Source organism: Aythya ferina (assembly GCF_964211825.1).
Source record: "Aythya ferina genome assembly, chromosome: W".
In the NCBI taxonomy this organism is placed as follows: Eukaryota; Metazoa; Chordata; class Aves; order Anseriformes; family Anatidae; genus Aythya; species Aythya ferina.
Window position 1 is genome coordinate 12,137,345 of NC_140313.1, and position 17,363 is coordinate 12,154,707.

The following is a 17,363-nucleotide window of genomic DNA, read 5'->3' on the forward strand; positions in this document are numbered from 1 at the left end:
TTTTTGCCTCATCTTCCATAGTGAGGGTACACAGTTTAACTACGATTTCCTCATTTCTTACTTCTAAAGTAATTCCCAGTTCTACCATTAGATCCCTTCCTAATAGGTTATATTCTGCTTCGGGTACCAGTAAAAAGGATCCTACTATACACCGAGATAGGGTTTCTATTTTTACTCCTTTTATTATTGGGACCTTAAAAGGTTCTCCTTTTGCTCCTATTACTTGCAATTTCTCTGGGGAAAGCGAACATCCCTGGGGCACAGCCTTTACAGTAATTCTTTCTGCCCCTGAGTCCACAAGGAACTCCATTTTTTGGTGCTGAGGACCTAATTTTAATTTTATCAAGGGATCCGTTTTCTTATGGGTCCCCAGCAAATAGAGCCCCTGAACCCCCTAATCTTCCTTAAACATCTGCTCATCCTGCATGCGCTTCCTGCAATCCCTCTTCATGTGCCCTTTCTTCTGACAATAGAAACACTTAACCTGCCTCATGTCCCTCAAATCACTCTGACTCCTGTGGGGCTTTTCCCTGGGTTTTGAAATACCCGCTCCCCCTTTACGGGTTGGAGCTGCCTTTTGTCCTTCTCGGACTGCTGCCACCAAAATCTTTGCCTGCCTCTTCTGAATCTCCTCCTCTCTCCACACGTACACCTTCTGCGCTTCCCTCAGTAATTCATCTAATCCCTTCTCCTGCCAATCCTCCAATTTTTCCAGTTTCCTTCTAATATCCACCCACAATTTTGCCACAAACTGAGTTTTCAATAGAGCCTGCCCTACGGGAGTGGCAGGGTCTAATCCCGAATACAGCTGCAGATTCTTCCGCAGTATCTCTAGCCACTCAGTAGGGGTTTCATCCTTCCTTTGGTGTTTGCTAAATGCTTTATTAATGTTCTGTCCTCTAGGAACAGATTCCTTAATCCCTTGAACAATTATAGTGCGCAGATCTACCATATGGGTTCTATGTTCACAGTTCTGGTTGTCCCAGTTCGGTCGTTGTAATGGCCATTTTATATCTGCGCCAGGACCATGTTGGTGTTGTTGGTCCCAAACTCTCATGCCTGCCCTCCGAATCATTTCCCTCTCTTCCATTGTGAAAAGTATACCTAAAATTGCCTGCAACTCTTCCCAGGTGTATACATTAGGACCCAGGAACTGGTCCAGCCTCTCAGACACTCCCAGGGGATCCTCCAAAAGATTCCCCATTTCCTTCTTAAATTCTCTCACGTCTCCTGAACTCAGGGGAACAGATACGAACCCCATTCCCAGCTGCGGCCCTCCCATAGCTATTTCTCTTAGGGGGTAAAGCCCTCCTTCTGACTACCCCTTTTTTCTACTTTGACTCCTAGTTACTCTTCGATTTTCCCTAAGGGAACTGAGGGAGTCCGGGTCGAGGTCCGGAGGGTTTGGAAGGTGCGAGGGGGAGGAAGGAGGAGGGATAGGGTCTGGTGAAGGAGCGGGAGGGACATAGGGAGGAGGGGACATGGGGGGGGCCTCAGGACTCTTAGTCTTCCTTGTGGGATTCTCTTGACCCTTTTCCTTTAGGGTAAATACATAAGTCCGGGTATCTGATCTTATCCATAAGCCAGCATATTCGCTTTCCTCTGAATTGAAAGGTTCCTTGGAATTCACATATATATTTAGAGCTTGGCAAACCCAATCCTCAAAGGACCCAAAAACAGGCCAGTATAGGTGATCTCCTCTTATTTGTTTCCCTCCCCACACCTGCATACAGTAATATACCATCTTTTCTCTCATCTTGCCTTGTCTCAAAGGCCAGTCATCCCAGCGGGCAATCATCAACCCTAAGGGACTTTCTGTCGGTATATTGGGCAACCCTACCTTAGGGCCACCCATGGGGTCAGAAGGCTTGCTTTTCTTCTGCCCCATCTTCCAAAGTCCTTCCGTACACTCACACACACGCTCCCCTCGTTCATGGCCCACACCCTCGCGGGCAATGAGAACCGCACTACAGGAGGGTCCGTACTCACTTCGCTCCCCAGGAGCATCTCATTTAATCGCACTTTGGGATACCCACCCCGACCGAACGGCACCGCTTATCAATACTCACTCAATCCTGAGTCTTCGTTCGGATCTTCGTGCACAAAAATTATGGGGTACCGCGGGATTCTTTTGCCTGCTTGCCCAAATTTAAGGTTCGGATGTACAGGATTTGGACAAGGGGTCAGTCACCCAAGGGCCATCCAAAGATGGGGCGCCCCCCCCGAGCTCATATCCCAGACCAAAATGACCTGCATCCGAGTCACGGCACCAGTTATAATAAGTGGTCAGAACCAAAACCACTCTCAGAATAATCTTTATCAGAGCCAAATTTAAAAAGCAAGCATTCAAGCAGGCAAAACATATTTATTAGCCTAGGAGCATAAAAACCAGTCACCTGATGTAACAGGTGTGCGTCTTGGTGGAGCAGAGACTCCTGGCGCACCCAGCGCTTTTTGCTTGCCTCTATTCGTTCAATAAATTGCAAACTTTAATTGCAATCCTATTTGGGACTCAGTCATTTATTACAATCTTTTATTGTCAGGACAGGAGAAAACAGTTGTGAAGGAAGTTACTAACAAACTATTCAACTTTCTGGGAAAGCAGGGCTTGGGAGTATGGAAAAATAAATTACAATATGTAGAAAAAGAAGTCAAGTATATAAGGCATCTAATGTCTGAGGGAAAATGAAGAATAAATCCAGAGAGGATTCAGGAAATTGAAAGAACTAAGAAAGAACTAAAAAGTTTTAAGAGAAAGATTTTTTTAAAGAATCAGGAACCATGAAGTCTGAGGGAAAAAGGATACTCCCTAATGGGAGAAAAATGCTGAATAAAGCACCAATGAGGCAAATATTAATTGTTTTACATCAAGAGTCATTGGGAGGTGCAAGCAATGTGTGATATTGTGCTAAGAAAGTATGTCTGTGTAGGAATAAACACTTTAGCAAAACAAATATGCAGCGGATTATTAGAGGATTATATGCAGAGAATATTGCTGTATGTCAAAAGGTGAATAAAAAGGTCATCCGTAACCTACCTAGAGTGAGACGGGAGCCAGGGATTTGACCTTTCCAAAGTATACAGGTAGACTTTACTGAGTTACTTGTTTGTCCTAATTGACCACATGACTGGATGGGTGTAAAGCTTTACTGCAAGGGTTAAAGCAGGCCTTAGAGATTGAGTGGGATTTTTACACCCCCTGGCACCCCTCCTCTTCTGGGAAGGTGGAGGAGCGAATGAACCAGACATTAAAGAAGCAATTAACTACATTAGTGTTAGAAACCCAACTTCCTTGGGTAAAATGCTTACTCCTACAGGTTCAAACAGCACCAAGAAAGGATATAGGAATTTCACCATATGAGATGCTGCATATGAGATGATTGCCCTATCTGGGCAGAAAGGATGAGATACCACAATTCAAAACAAGAGAGTTTTCTTAAGAACTGTATTCTGGGGTTGTCCTCTTCTTTGTCATCTCTCAGGACCTCTGGGTTGTCGGTTGTCACCTTTGGAATTCCCCATTCATCACCATCAACCAGGAAATTGGGTCCTGATCAAGACCTGGAAAGAATCAAATCTCCGCCCTGAATGGGAAATACCATTCCAAATAATACTAACAACTGAAACAGCCATAAGAACTGCAGAAGAAGGTTGGACTCACTATACTAGAGTGAAAGCACCCGTCGACCCTAGTACATGGGCAGTTGTTCCTACAGAGGAGTTGTTAAAAGTTAAAATCAGAAAGAAAAATCTCATAATGGACTCGAAGCAGGATAAAAGTGCACCATCATCATATGCCAGCTCATTGGCAATAATGGCCTGGAAAGAAGATGAGGAACCCACAGTGGATGAAGTGGCTAAACAACTCCGGCAGTATGAAGAAAGTCTCTCCTCTTCCTTACAGGCCTGTGTTTCAGCTGTGGAGAAACTTTATGACAAGGTCCACCAACTTGAAGAGAATTTAACTTCCTCCCCACCTGAACAAACCAGTGTCCATCAAATAAAAGAGAATACTTTGGAGAAACTTTCTGAAAAGTTCCACCAACTCGAAGAGAGATTATTTTCCTCCTCCCCACCTGTACAAACCAGTGTCTAAGCTATCAGGGATAAGCGTTCATCCGCACAAGGAAGACGATATGGTGGGTACACACCCCATGACACCCTGTGGTTTTACCTACGAGACCATGCAGAGGACATGAGAAAATGGGACGGGAAATCTACCGCGATCCTAGAGGCACGGGTACGTGAGTTGCAAAAGAAAACAATCAAGAAAAAGGGATTCTCTGAAAAGTTTGCTGCTCCAACTTCCAGCAGGCAGTCCTTCAAACACAGAAACGAAGAAGATTCTGACCAGGATTAGGGGGGCCCTGCCTCCAGCCAGGGGGAGGAAAGGGATAATCGAGTTTATTGGACTGTGTGGATTCGATGGCCTGGCACGTCAGACGCACAGAAGTATAAGGCTGTAGTAGACGCCAGTGCACAATGTACTCTAATGCCATCAAGCTATAAAGAAAGGACCAGAGCCCATCTGTATTTATGGCTGTTGAGGGATTTCTTGAAACAGCAAAAATCCCATGGCTTGCTGTAGCTGAGCAAACCAAGCTACCAGGGCAACTATGAGAAGTTCCCATGACAGTGTTCCCACATCGCCCGATTGAGGAATTCAGGAAAATATTGTTACCAGTAGCTGGCCTCAAGGACAAGGTCTATGTGACTGCTAATCACAAGGGGGTTGTTTTCTTGCAGGTGGGGTTGTTTTCTTGTAGCTGTTTGTCTGAGTGCTTTTGACCAATAATCTTGTGTGAAACACTGTCCACCCCTGTTAAGTTCTCTATAAAAGTTAGGCTATTCGGGCAATAAAATGGAGCATGATCTGACTCTACTGGTGTCTGTCGTGCTTTCGGCCGTGCTTCCTGCAACATATGGCGCCCGAACAGGCTGAGACCCGAACAGGCTGAGGCCGGGACATCGGAGCGGCGCTGGGACATCGGAGCGGCGCCGTGAGATCCGAGGCACACGGCAAGCCGACCACCGCACAGAGAGAAGCATTGAAACACCCTACTAACCGACCTGGGCAACGGCCTCAGGGTGAGAAAAGGAATCGCGGAGACGCGGAAAAAGGAATCGCGGTGAGACGCGGAATCGCGGGGGGACGCGGAAAAAGGAATTGCGGTGAGACGCGGAAAAGGGAATCGCGGAGAGACGCGGAATCGCGGTGGGACGCGGAAAAAGGAATCGCGGAGAGACGCGGAATCGCGGTGAGACGCGGAATCGCGGGGGGACGCGGAAAAGGGAATCGCGGTGAGACGCGGAATCGCGGAGAGACGCGGAAAAGGGAATCGCGGAGAGACGCGGAATCGCAGGGAGACGCGGAATCGCGGAGAGACGCGGAAAAGGGAATCGCGGTGAGACGCGGAATCGGGGAGAGACGCGGAATCGCGGTGAGACGCGGAATCGCGGAGAGACGCGGAAAAAGGAATCGCGGTGAGACGCGGAATCGCGGGGGGACGCGGGAAATTTGAAGTAATCTCATGAAATTGAAGTAATCGCGGTGCGATACGGGCCATCCAAGATTGAGTTGCTACGGGAGACCAGAGGCGTCAGTGGACAATGGCGGCCGACCCTCACCGTGTGGCGAGTCGGCACAGAGCAGAGGGGCGGAGATCAGGACCCTGCAGCCTGTCTGACATAACCATGGAGACAGCGGCAGCAGCGGCTGTGCTGCTTCTCTCTGGCATTCTTTTTATAAGAAGTTATCTTGCAATGCAAAAAAAGACTATTCGTCCCCAGATGGGTGTTATAACTATGTTTCTGGATAACATTCCGTGGGGTTGCCACATTCTACAGACTATTAATGACGATTTAGCTCTATTGCAGGGCAGGAGAGCAGAGACGCAGATTACACTGCCAAATGACCACCGTCAGTCAGGCTCGTTCACAAACAGCTTCTAGGGTTGCAGCTGGCACGGCCTGCAGCCGTATAGCAGACGTTACACTCTCTTTCCTAACTAGTAATCATGTGTCTCACCCATTTGTGGTGAATGGTCAGTGGTAAAAAAGAAAAGGGGGAGAGTAAGGGGCGACAAAGACAGAAACGGTACCAGGAGGATGCCACTGACACTAGCAGCATGGGTAATAGGAGCAGTATAAGTGACACAGGTGCAGGGCGGCGGTGGGTGCTGCCGCGCTGCGGGGCACTCTGCCTGCTGCTCGCCCTCGCCAGCCTGTGCACTGCTGCCAATGGTGCTAGAGCAAAATGTGAAGACTGCTTAGATGGCAGTGATGAGAGTGCTTGTGTGAAGAAGACGTGTGCTGAATCTGACTTTGTGTGCAACAGTGGTCAGTGTGTGCCAAATAGATGGCAGTGTGATGGGGATCCGGACTGTGAAAATGAGTCTGATGAGAGTGCTGAGCTGTGTCATACGAGAACATGCCGGGTAAATGAAATCAGCTGTGGTCCTCAGTCAACCCAGTGTATCTCAGTGTCCTGGAAATGTGATGGTGAAAAGGACTGCGACAGTGGAGAAGATGAAGAGAATTGTGGCATTGTGACTTGTAGTGCAGCAGAATTCACATGCAGTAGTGGGCCATGTATTTCCAAAAGCTTTGTCTGCAATGTTCAAGATGACTGCAGTGATGGTAGCGATGAGCTGGAGTGTGCACCTCCTACCTGTGGTGTTCATGAGTTTCAGTGCAAGAGTTCTACCTGCATCCCTATCAGCTGGGTGTGTGTTGATGATGCTGACTGCTCCGACCACTCGGATGAATCTTTGGAGCAGTGTGGCCGCCAGCCTGCACCTCCAGTGAAGTGTTCTGTGAGTGAGGTGCAGTGCGGCTCAGGTGAATGTATCCACAAGAAGTGGTGATGTGATGGAGATCCTGATTGCAAGGATGGAAGTGATGAAATTAACTGCCCTTCCTGGACCTGCAGGCCAGACCAGTTCAGATGTGAAGATGGGAACTGTGTCCATGGGAGTAGGCAGTGCAGTGGTGTGAGAGACTGTCTGGATGGCACTGATGAAGCAAACTGTAACAATGTTATTCAGTGCTCTGGACCTGGCAAATTCAAGTGCAGAAGTGGAGAATGCATAGATATCAATAAAGTGTGTAACCAGCAGAGAGACTGCAAGGACTGGGGTGATGAGCCCCTGGAGGAATGCATCATAAATGAATGTGACTGTCCAGCTGGGTTTGAGTTTATAGACAAGAGAAACTGTGGAGACATTGATGAATGTCAAAACCTTGGTATCTGTAGTCAAATGTGTATCAACCTGAAAGGTGGCTACAAAAGTGAACGTAGCTGTGGATATCAGATGATTCCTGCTACAGGAACCTGGAAAAGGCCATACTGGTACAAAGACACAAATAACACCTGTGATTACAATGACGCTGCTAAGCAGGGTTTAGGGGTTTATAGCATGGAGACAAGGGGTAACAACTACAGTGTTTGGAACAATTGTACAGCTTTGGCCTTACCTCCTGATGTGCTTCTGATTTGTGGGGATGGGGCCTGGCAAGGTATCCCTGCAAATGCTATCAGATGTCCATGTTACTTAGATAAACTCATTGTATTTGCTCCTAGCTTGTTACAGTTGTGTGAGATCACCAGACATAAATGGACATTGCTTGCATTGGATTGCAATGATAATGTTGAATTGTGTGGGGTTGCAGCTAGAGCGGCATTAGCAATTTCAGTGCCTGGAGTGGCATCTGCGGCCACACGTAACAACTTAGAAAAATTGGTATGCTGGGCCGAGAGGCAAGCCTATGCCACGACAGAGATACTTGAGGAGATGTTGCCAGATCAAAATAGTCTGCGACATCTGCTTTTACTGGATCTTGCTTTTGGCTCAAAGGAATGGGTGTGAGGACTTTAAGGGAATGTACCGTTTAAACCTTTCTGATCATAATGAGTCAATTCACAAATCCATTACTTTCCTGAAAGAGCACATGAGAAAGATTCAATATGGTATCAATTCTTTCAATCAATGGTTCACTGACTTGTTTGAAACAAAGTGTAGATGGTTGCTGGGTTTAATCACAAGGGGATTAAGGATTTGGTTTATGGTGGTGGTAATCATCGTTGTGTGTTGTAAGTATAGCTAAAGAGTTACTTGTAAAACTGCTGTGTCAAGCTTGGTTTGCTCAAAAGAAGAAGGGGGAATTGTTGAGGGATTTCTTGAAACAGCAAAAATCCCATGGCTTGCTGTAGCTGAGCAAACCAAGCTACCAGGGCAACTATGAGAAGTTCCCATGACAGTGTTCCCACATCGCCCAATTGAGGAATTCAGGAAAATATTGTTACCAGTAGCTGGCCTCAAGGACAAGGTCTATGTGACTGCTAATCACAAGGGGGTTGTTTTCTTGCAGGTGGGGTTGTTTTCTTGTAGCTGTTTGTCTGAGTGCTTTTGACCAATAATCTTGTGTGAAACACTGTCCACCCCTGTTAAGTTCTCTATAAAAGTTAGGCTATTCGGGCAATAAAATGGAGCATGATCTGACTCTACTGGTGTCTGTCGTGCTTTCGGCCGTGCTTCCTGCAACATATGGAGTGACGGGGGGATCCCAGCAGTTAACTGTATTGGAGGCTGAAGTGAGTCTAACTGTGAATGAGTGGCAAAAGCACTGTACTGTGACTGGCCCGGATGCTCCGTGTATCCTTGGCATAGACTATCTTAGAAGAGGATATTGCAAGGACCCAAAAGGGTTCCAGTGGGCTTTTGGTATAGCTGCCTTAGAGACAGAGGACATTAAACAATTGTCTACCTTGCCCGGTCTCTCAGAGGACCCTTCTGTTGTGGGGTTGCTGAGGGTCGAAGAACAGCAAGTGCCAATCACTAACACAACTGTGCATTGGTGGCAATATCGCACCAGCCGAGACTCCCTGATTCCCATCCATAAGCTAATTTGTCAGTTGGAGAGCCAAGGAGTGATCAGCAAGACTCATTCACCTTTAAGTAGTCCCATATGGCTAGTGCGGAAGTCTAATGGTGAGTGGAGACTAACAGTGGACTGTTGTGGCGTGAATGAAGTCATGCCACCACTGAGTGCTGCAGTGCCGGACATGCTAGAAATCCAGTACGAACTGGAATTGAAGACAGCCAAGTGGTATGCCACAATTGGTATCGCTAATGCATTTTTCTCCATCCCTCTAGCAGCAGAGTGCAGGACACAATTTGCTTTCACTTGGAGGGGAGTCCAATATACTTGGAATCGGCTGCCCCAGGGGTGGAAACACAGCCCTGCCATTTGCCATGGGCTGATCCAGTCTGCGCTAGAGCAGGGGGAAGCTCCTGAACACCTGCAGTACATCGATGACATTATTGTATGGGGTGACACAGCAGAGGACGTTTTCGAGAAAGGAAAGAAAATAGTCCAAATCCTTCTGAAGGGCAGTTTTGCCATAAAACAAAATAAAGGACCTGCACGAGAGATCCAGTTTTTAGGAATACAATGACAAGATGGACGTCGTCAAATCCCAATGGATGTGATCAACAAAATAACAGCTATGTCTCCACCAACTAGCAAAAAAGAAACACAAACTTTCCACATTGTCGTGGGGTTTTGGAGAATTCACATTTCTAATTACAGTCCGACTGTAAAGCCTCTCTACCAAGTAACCCATAAGAAGAATGAGTTTGAATGGGGCCCTGAGTAAGGACAAGCCTTTGAACAAATTAAGCAGGTAAAAAAAGGTAAAAAAATATATGCAGTAGCCCTTGGGCCAGTCCGAACAGGACTAGATGTAAAGAATGTGCTCTACACTGCAGCCGGGGAGAATGGCCCCACCTGGAGCCTCTGGCAGAAGGGACCTGGGGAAACTCGAGGTCGACCCCTGGGGTTTTGGAGTCGGGGATACAGAGGATCTGAGGCCCGCTATACTCCAACTGAAAAGGAAGTATTGGCAGCATATGAAGGAGTTCGATCTGCTTCGGAAGTGGTCGGTACTGAAGTGCAGCTCCTCCTGGCACCCCGACTGCCAGTACTGGGCTGGATGTTCAAAGGAAGGGTCCCCTCTACACATCATGCAACTGATGCTACATGGAGCAAGTGGGTTGCACTGATTACTCAGAGGGCTCGAATAGGAAACCCCAGTCACCCAAGAATCTTGGAAGTGATTATGGACTGGCCAGAAGGCAAATACTTTGGGATATCATCAGAGGAGGAGGTGGGTCGTGCTGAAGAAGCCCCACTGTACAACCAGTTACCAGAGAAGGAGAAGAAATATGCCCTGTTCACTGATGGGTCCTGTCATACTGTGGGGAAGCATCGGAGATGGAAGGCTGCTGTATGGAGTCCTACACGACAAGTTGCAGAAGCTGCTGAGGGAGGTGAATCGAGTCAGTTTGCAGAAGTGAAGGCCATTCAGCAGGCTTTAGATATTGCTGAACGAGAAAAGTGGCCAGTTCTCTATCTCTACACTGATTCATAGATGGTAGCAAATGCCCTGTGGGGATGGTTACAGCAATGGAAGCAAAACAACTGGCAGCACAGGGGCAAACCCATCTGGGCTGCTGCACTGTGCCAAGATATTGCTGCTCGGGTGGAGAACCTGGCTGTAAAGGTACGCCACGTAGATGCTCATGTGCCCAAGAATCGGGCTACTGAAGAACATCAAAACAACCAGGATCAGGTTGGTGGATCAGGCTGCTAAGATTGAAGTGGCTCAGGTGGACCTGGATTGGCAGCATAAAGGTGAATTATTTATAGCCCGATGGGCCCATGACACCTCAGGCCATCAAGGCAGAGATGCAACATACAGATGGGCTCGTGATCGAGGGGTGGACCTGACCATGGGCGCTATAGCACAGGTTATTCATGACTGTGAAACGTGCTGCAATCAAGCAAGCCAAACGGTCAAAGCCTCTTTGGTATGGAGGACGATGGCTGAAATATAAATATGGAGAGGCCTGGCAGATTGATTACATCACACTCCCTCAAACTCGCAATGGCAAGCGCCACGTACTTACAATGGTGGAAGCAACCACCGGATGGCTGGAAACATATCCTGTGCCTCATGCCACCGCCCGGAACACTATCCTGGGCCTTGAAAAGCAAGTCCTATGGCGACATGGCACCCTAGAAAGAATAGAGTCAGACAATGGAACTCATTTCCGAAACAACCTTATAGACACTTGGGCCAAAGAGCATGGTATTGAGTGGGTGTATCACATCCCCTATCATGCACCAGCCTCCGGGAAAGTTGAACAATACAGTGGACTGTTAAAGACTACACTGAAAGCAATGGGCGCTGGGACATTCAAGCATTGGGATACGCATTTGGCAAAGGCCACCTGGTTAGTCAATACTAGGGGATCTGCCAACCGAGCTGGACCTGCCCAATCCAACCTGTTGCGTACTTTAGATGGGGATAAAGTTCCTGTAGTGCACGTAAAAAACATGCTGGGTGAACCAGCCTGGGCTACTCCTGCCTCAGGAAAAGGCACACCCATTGGTGGAATTGCTTTTGCTCAGGGACCTGGATGCACTTGGTGGGTAATGCAAAAGAATGGGGAGGTCCGGTGTGTACCTCAAGGAGATTTAATACTGGGTGAGAATAGCCTGTGAGTTGAATTGTATCATGTTAATTACTATACAATACTGTATGTCATCACTACCATGACTACTATATACCCTAGATGAAAATGGTGATTAATTAGAATGTATGGAAAAGAGTGTAACCTGAGCATGACATAAATGGAATGGAATAAGGGGTGGATAGATGTCCTGGTTTCAGTTAGGACAGAGTTAATTTTCTTCCTAGTAGCTGGTAGAGTGCTATGTTTTGGCTTAGGATGAGAAGAGTGCTGATAACACCCCGATGTTTTAATTGTTGCAGAGCAGTGCTTATACCAAGCCAAGGACGTTTCAGCTTCTCACTCTGTCCTGCCAACGGGCAGGCTGGGGGTGCAGCAAGAGCTGGGAGGGGACAGACCCAGAGCAGCTATCCTAAACTGGCCAAAGGGGTATTCCATACCATCTGACGTCATGCTGTAGTGGGTTTATGTGGCAAGGTTTTGGTAGCAGGGAGCCATAGGGGTGGTTTCTGTGAGAAAGATCTAGAAGCTGCCCCATGTTTGGGAAGGGCCCCATTGTTTTCCAGATCCGAGCCAATAAGCGATGTTGTTTTGCGCCTCTGTGAGAGCATATTTAAGACAGGGAAAAAACGCTGCGCCAGACAGCAGCCGGGAGAGTCAAGGGAGTGAGAGAACAGCCTTGCACCAAGGTCAGTGTAGAGGGAGGGGGAGAGGTGCTCCAGGCGCTGGAGCAGAAGTCCCCTGCGGCCTGTGGTGAGGACCATGGTGAAGCAGGATGTCCCCCTGCAGCCCATGGAGTACCACGGTGGAGCAGGGTTCCACGCTGCAGCCCGTGGAAGAGACCACGGTGGAGCAGGTGGCCCTGCACCGACGGAGGCTGCCGCCTGTGGAAGACCCCTGCCGGAGCAGATTCCGGGCCGGACCTGTAGCCCGTGGAGAGGAGCCCACGCAGGAGCAGGTGACCTGGCAGGAGCTGCTGCCCGTAGGGGAGCCAGGTTGGAGCAGTTTTCTCCTGAGGGATGGACCCCGTGGTACGGACCCATATCTGGAGCAGTTCTGAAAGAGCTGCTGCCTGTGGGAAGCCCACGCCGGATCAGTTCATCAAGGACTGCATCCCGTGGGTGGGACCCCACAGCACAGGGGACGAGAGTGACCGAGAAGGAGCGGCAGAGAAGAAGTGCTGTAGACTGATCATAACCCCCATTCCCCCGTTCCCCTGCGCCGCTCGGGGGGAGGAGGTGGAAGAGGGTGGATGGGGGGGAAGGTGCTTTTGTTTTTTTTTTCCTTTGTTTTCTCACTTCTCTCGCTTGTTAGTTGTAAGCAATAAATCTTACTATCTCCTTATGCCGAGTCTGTTTTGCCCGTTACAATAATTATTGCGTGATTTTCTCGTCCTTATCTCAATCCTTGAGCCCTTTTCACATATTTTCTCCCCATTCCTCTTTGAGGAGGGGGAGTGAGAGAGCGGCTGTGGTGGAGCTCGGCTGCCCACTCGAGCGGAACCACGACACATGCTAAACGTCAGAGAGGGAGGGGGGAGGGTGAGTGAAGAGCTGTGTGTTGTTTAGCTGCCTGCCGGGTTAAACTACAACAAATTGTAACCTAACCTTTCATTTTCACTGGTAACTAATGAGTGTGACTTGTGATTGAGAGAAAGGACTAGCCTATAGGGAATCGAAGTGCTCCTGAGGGGTTTTTGTTCTAGTAGTAGTGTACATATATCTTATTCTTTGTATCGACAATTATTTGGAAACGTAAGTGTTAAAAATAATGATGGGGAAAATCAACTATCAGTTTTCTTTCTAGTGATTTTATGGCCTCAGAGAAGGCCTTGGTTAATTGGCAACTTGGAAAAGGCATGACCAGATAACAGTAAGACGTGATACCCTATCAGAATTGGGGTGAATGTGACAGAGGGTTATGTACCACCATCCGTCACGTTTGATGCTTGTGAGGTGTTAGCTTGTGGAGATTTAAATACCCAACGACAATTGAGCAGAGAGAACAAATAACTGGGAGAGACCCAACAGCCAGATTGAGAATGGCTGTATGGAAACGATCCTCTGTTGCCATCAGAGAAAGGGAGAAACTCAAGGAGAAAACAGGAGAGAAAACAGGAGGCCCTCTTTGAAATGCAGCCGTTCAGACATTTGAGATTGAAACAGCCCATTCCAATGCCAAACAAACCTCTCAGTAAAGAAGTTCTTCCTAATATCCAACCTAAACCTCCCCTGGTGCAACTTTCGCCCATTCCACCTCGTCCTGTCACCAGGCACATGGGAGAATAGACCAACCCCCACCTTGCTACAGCCTCCTTTAAGGTACCTGTAGAGACTTTTTCTCCAGACACTTCACCAGCTTCATCGCCCTTCTCTGGACTCGCTTGAGCACCTCCATGTCCTTCTTGTAGTGAGGGGCCCAAAACTGAACACAGTACTCGAGGTGAGACCTCACCAGAGCCCAGTACAGGGGGACAATCACTTCCCTAGCCCTGCTGGCCACACTGCTTCTTATACAAGCCAGGATGCCGTTGGCCTTCTTGGCCACCTGAGCACACTGCTGGCTCATATTCAGCCGACTATCCACCAATACTCCCAGGTCCTTCTCCGCCAGGCAGCTTTCCAACCATTCCTCTCCCAGCCTGTAGCTCTGCTTGGGGTTATTGCGCCCCAGGTGCAGGACCCGGCACTTGGCCTTGTTGAACTTCATACGGTTGACCTCAGCCCATTGGTGCAGCCTATCCAGATCCTCCTGCAGAGCCTTCCTACCCTCAAGCAGATCGACACATGCACCTAACTTGGTGTCATCTGCAAACTTACTGAGGGTTCACTCAATGCCCTCATCCAGATCATCAATAAAGATATTAAAGAGGACTGGCCCCAGTACTGAGCCCTGGGGGACGCCACTAGTGACCGGCCTCCAACTGGATTTGACTCCATTCACCACGACTCTTTGGGCCCAGCTATCCAGCCAGTTTCTAACCCAACGAAGCGTGCGCCAGTCCAAGCCAAGAGCAGCCAGTTTCTTGAGGAGAATGCTGTGGGAAACGGTGTCAAAAGCCTTGCTGAAGTCAAGGTAGACCACATCCACAGCCTTTCCCTCATCCACCAAGCGTGTCACTTTGTCATAGAAGGAGATCAGGTTCGTCAAGCAGGACCTGCCTTTCATAAATCCATGCTGAGTGGGCCCGATCACCTGGTTACCCTGCAAGTGCCACGTGATGACAATCAAGATAATCTGCTCCATGAACTTCCCTGACACTGAAGTCAAACTGACAGGCCTATAGTTCCCCGGGTCTACCCTCTGGCCCTTCTTGTAGATGATGTGTCACGGTTGCTAGCTGCCAGTCGACTGGGACCTCCCCCGATAGCCAGGACTGTTAATAAATGATAGAAAGTGGTTTGGCCAGCTCCTCCGCCAGTTCTCTCAGTACCCTTGGTTGGATCCCATACAGCCCCATCGACTTGCGTACATCCAAGTGCTGTAGCAGGTTGCCAACCATTTCCTCGTGGATAGTGAGGGCCACATCCTGCTCCCCATCCCCTTCCACCAGCTCAGGATGCTGGGTATCCAGAGAACAACTGCTCTTGCGGCTAAAGACTGAGGCAACGAAGGCATTAAACACCTCAGCCTTTTCCTCATCTCTTGTAACTAAGTTCCCCCCCACATCCAGTAAAGGATGGAGATTCTCCTTAGTCCTCCTTTTTTGTGTTGATGTCTTTATAAAAACATTTTTTGTTATCTTTAATGGCAGTAGCCAGATTGAGCTCCAGATGAGCTTTGGCCTTTCTAATTTTGTCCCTGCTCTGCCTCGCAACATCCTTATAGTCTTCCTGAGTGGCCTGCCCTCTTTTCCAAAGATTATAAACCCTCTTTTTTCTCCTAAGCTCAAGCCACAATTCTCTGTTCAGCCGGCTTGGTCTTCTTCCGCACCGGCTTGTCTTTGGGCACATGAGGATAGACCGCTCCTGCGCCATTAAGATTTCCTTCTTGAAGAATGCCCAGCCTTCTTGGACTCCTCTGCCCTTCAGAACCGCCTCCCAAGGGACTCTGCCAACCAGTGTCCTGAACAGTTCAAAGTCTGTCCTCCGGAAGTCCAATACTGCGGTTTTACTTATCCCCCTCCTGACTTCGCCAAGACTGGAGAAATCTAACATTTTGTGGTCACTCTGCCCAAGACAGCTTCCGACCACCACATCTCCCACCAGTCCTGCTCTGTTTGTGAAGAGAAGGTCTAGCGGGGCACGTCCCATGGTAGGCTCACTAACCAGCTGTGTCAGGAAGCTATCTCCTGGCCCAGGATCCTTTTTCCCCTTAGAGATAGGGACCCGTCTTCGGCCATCAGGCCGGGTGCCGAGTAAAGTGCCCCATGGTCAAAAGAAACAAAATTTCTGTGTTGGCACCAGCCTCTGAGCCATGTGTTTATCAGTTGGGCTTTCCGTGTCCTCTCTGTACCCCTCCCTGCCACCGTAGGGATGGACAAAAATACCACCTGTACTCCCGCTCCATCCACTACCCGTCCCAGTCCCCTAAAGTCCCTTTTGATAACCTTCAGGCTTCTCTCTTCAGTATTATCACTGCCAGCCAGAGACACGGTGTCTCTGCTTCCATCAGAAGGCAGCAACATGCTCAGGCATTCCCTGCATCTGGAGACCTGAACTGCCGCATTTTTGAGCGGGCAGTCAGCCTCGGTGAATGCAGACTTCCTAGGGAGAGCTCTCTGCCTGGTGTAGACCATTGCGGCCTCGCTAGGGGAAGACAGCCATTAGAGGATCTGTTCTTATGGGTGGGGGGCCCTCCCTGCTCACGCAAACTGATGCGCCCCATCCTGGTCACTGCGCTCCTGGTCGCTCGTGCTCCCTAGGGGCTGGTTTTGAACTTCAGGGTAGAGGGGGCGCTGCTGGCTCCGCCTACGCCTCATCAGCCTCCCTCATGAGGGCTGCTGGGCCCTGGCAGCTCCCTTGGCTGCCTCGAATGGTGTCGATGCCAAAAAAAAAAGCCCTGACTGTCCTGATCCCTGCTCTGCTGCAGAATGCTTCTGCCCCTGAGCCGATCACCTCGGCAAGTGGTATATTGCTCCTTGGAGGAAGCCCAGGAAATCTGTAAGTTGGCTAGCCTTTTGGCTAGTGACCAGGTCATCCACCTGCTTGCACCTCAAAAAAAAAAAAAAAAAAAAGGAAAAAAAGGAAAAGGAGAACTTAACAGTTTGTCAAATAAAATTGTACATATATGGTATAGAAGTGCATTGAGTAGGTTGTGAATCTGTAGTACTCAGCCAATGAGGAAATGAGGGAGAAATCAGGTGTCGGGAAATAGGGAATATAAGGTTATGATAAACTTTTACTGTGCGCTCCTGCTTGCAGGACACCTGCCATTGCAATCACGAATAAAATAGCTTCACAGAAGGTCCTGTCTGAAGAAAATCATTGAGATTTTTCTCACAGTTTCAAGCGACATGATATCATTCTGCATTTCATTTGTCTCAGAGTTTAGATTTTGATGACTTTAAAGATAAGATTCTTGTAGCAGTGATATTTCATGCGTTAGGTGTGTCTACAGTGTGACATGGATGCATGACATCAGATTCCTCAGGCTTGGCATGCAGATTTTCCAGGTAAAAGACTATGATCATGTGCATGCATTTTCATTTCATATGTATAAAAACAGTCAAACAACCCCTGTACTGAGGGACTCCATCCATATGGTCTACAAACACTATAGTTGCTTATCAGACGTGGGAGAAGACAGCAGATTTTGAAAGTGCCTGTAAAATAAGACAGTAGAATAGGAAATAAATGGTTGTGTCCTGCCTGATGAGTAGTACAA

The 17,363-nt window shown here is 48.4% G+C and overlaps 1 pseudogene across 1 annotated transcript in view; it reads left to right on the top strand.

Moving 5' to 3' along the window:
* Positions 1–5,704: 5,704 nt before the first annotated feature.
* The window catches only part of LOC311426306 (very low-density lipoprotein receptor-like), an 88,818-nt pseudogene continuing 77,159 nt past the window's right edge, over positions 5,705–17,363 (top strand). Inside the window, exon 1 of the transcript XR_014698946.1 lies at positions 5,705–7,401. The product of XR_014698946.1 is annotated as a very low-density lipoprotein receptor-like (transcript). The remainder of the gene's footprint in view (positions 7,402–17,363) is intronic.